This window comes from Oncorhynchus gorbuscha, linkage group LG04, assembly GCF_021184085.1.
Source record: "Oncorhynchus gorbuscha isolate QuinsamMale2020 ecotype Even-year linkage group LG04, OgorEven_v1.0, whole genome shotgun sequence".
In the NCBI taxonomy this organism is placed as follows: Eukaryota; Metazoa; Chordata; class Actinopteri; order Salmoniformes; family Salmonidae; genus Oncorhynchus; species Oncorhynchus gorbuscha.
The window spans coordinates 60778027-60780055 of NC_060176.1; positions in this window are offsets into that span (position 1 = coordinate 60778027).

Here is a 2029-nt window from a genome sequence, read left to right on the forward strand (position 1 = left end):
TGTCTGTCTGTCTGTCTGTCTGTCTGTCTGTCTGTCTGTCTGTCTGTCTGTCTGTCTGTCTGTCTGTCTGTCTGTCTGTCTGTCTGTCTGTCTGTGTCTGTCTGTCTGTCTGTACAGTTTGACAAATAAATTGTAGAGTCCTAGTTTGTCATTGTGCTGTTTTTATGCATGCCAGAGACAAACCTAATTTTAAATATAGTATTATCTGTATGGGTGTGACAGTAAATGTAATACATTGTCTAATGTATATAGTAGGCCACGCAATCTACTAAAAATAAATGTCTACTTGTGAACCTGTTTTTTTTTCTCCAGTGTTGCAATAAGTCCCAGGGAAATAGCTATATGGTGTGAAGCCAGGAAAGAAGAGAGATTGAACTATTGCAATACCAGACAAACATGTAAAGGGCCCATACTAGGGGCTTCTGTGAAGTGAAGAAGTGTTTCACAAGGACATTGGACTGATACATCAAACCTTCCTTTTCATTTTTTGCATATGTATAAACAATACAGAACAATAGGTCTAGACCATTCTGGGCACAAACAATACCAACATTTAAGAAAATATTCAAATAGATATGGCTAAAGGCCGACCTTGACAGAACAGAAACGATTTGTAGACTTCAGTTACTAAAGAGACGTTTTCATGGTACCAGAACACAACAATGGTGCTCGAATGACTGGCTGGCTGGAACAGAACAAGTTGTCATGGCAACTGTCTCGCTCCTCCACCTGGATCCGCAGGAGCGGCGCAACATCTCTCTTCTTTGTTCCCTACCGTCTGTCTGGACAGGACCCAAAATCCGCACGGGCTCCATCGTGTGGAAAATATCTAGAATACATTTTTTTTTGAGTTCTTGATGTTCTCAATTTTCGAAACTAAAGAGATGCACGAGATAAAACTGTCTCATCGTTAGCACACAGCACTTTAAAAAAAAGTCAGGTGCAGGTTTCTTTCATCATAGTGTTCGCTGTATGCATATTGTGTTTGAATTGTGTTGTGTGTATTGCTGAATTGTCATCTGTTGATATGATTATGTAGGCTACAGGTTGTGTTTTGCTAGTGACAACATATCGGCATGGTCTGTGGTTGATCAAAACCCAGGGCACAGTTTCTAAACCAATGGTCACCAATTGTTCGATCGCGGCAGACCAGGGAGATTTGTGGCTAAATCGGGTGCCCCTACTCTGCTGGCCAATCGGATAGCTCACATCACCGTGCCTACAAGCTTCCAAGACAGGAAGACCCCGGCAACAGAAAAGTTTGATACTTGCCAACGTGAGAATTCATAACTTTTACAACCATGTTCAGATAAATACTTTTAAAGAATACAGTTGCTGTTTATATGAGTGAGTTAATGACAAAGTTTTGACTCTAGCCACAAAATTAAGGAAATTAGAAGGGGGGGGGGCTAGAGTCTAGAGTAAAATACTTTCTATAGAACCAACTTCACAGGATAGGCAACCGAAATTAATAATGAATGTGTGTGTGTGTTATATTAAACATAGAGGAGGGAGAAAATGTAGGCAAGCAATAAACATTTCAGAACAACTGCTAGTCGGCAGTTGTCAATTTTCTTGAAATTCCCCCCTTCTATTTTGGAACTGCAAGGCCTAGCACACTTCAGAATAATTTTGGTAACTCATGTTGACCAGTCGTGTGTGCCACAGAGAGTATTTGACTCTAGCCACAAAATTAAGGAAATTAGAAGGGGAGGCTAGAGTCAAATACTTTCTGTGGCACACATCAGAGTCATATACTTTCTATAGAACCAACTTCACGTTGGATAGGCAACCGGAATTAATAATTAATGCATGTGTGTTATATTAAATATAGACGAGGGAGTAAAATGTAGGCAAGTAATAAACATTTCAGAACAACTACTAGTCGAATAAGACATGGGAGAGATTACGAATTTTGGCAAAGAAATGTATTAATAGACTAATACACTTGAAACAAATAGCCAAACCGAAAAATGCAGACATTACTAGTGCCTCCCCGCGATCAAACCGAGATGAATAAATCAAATGA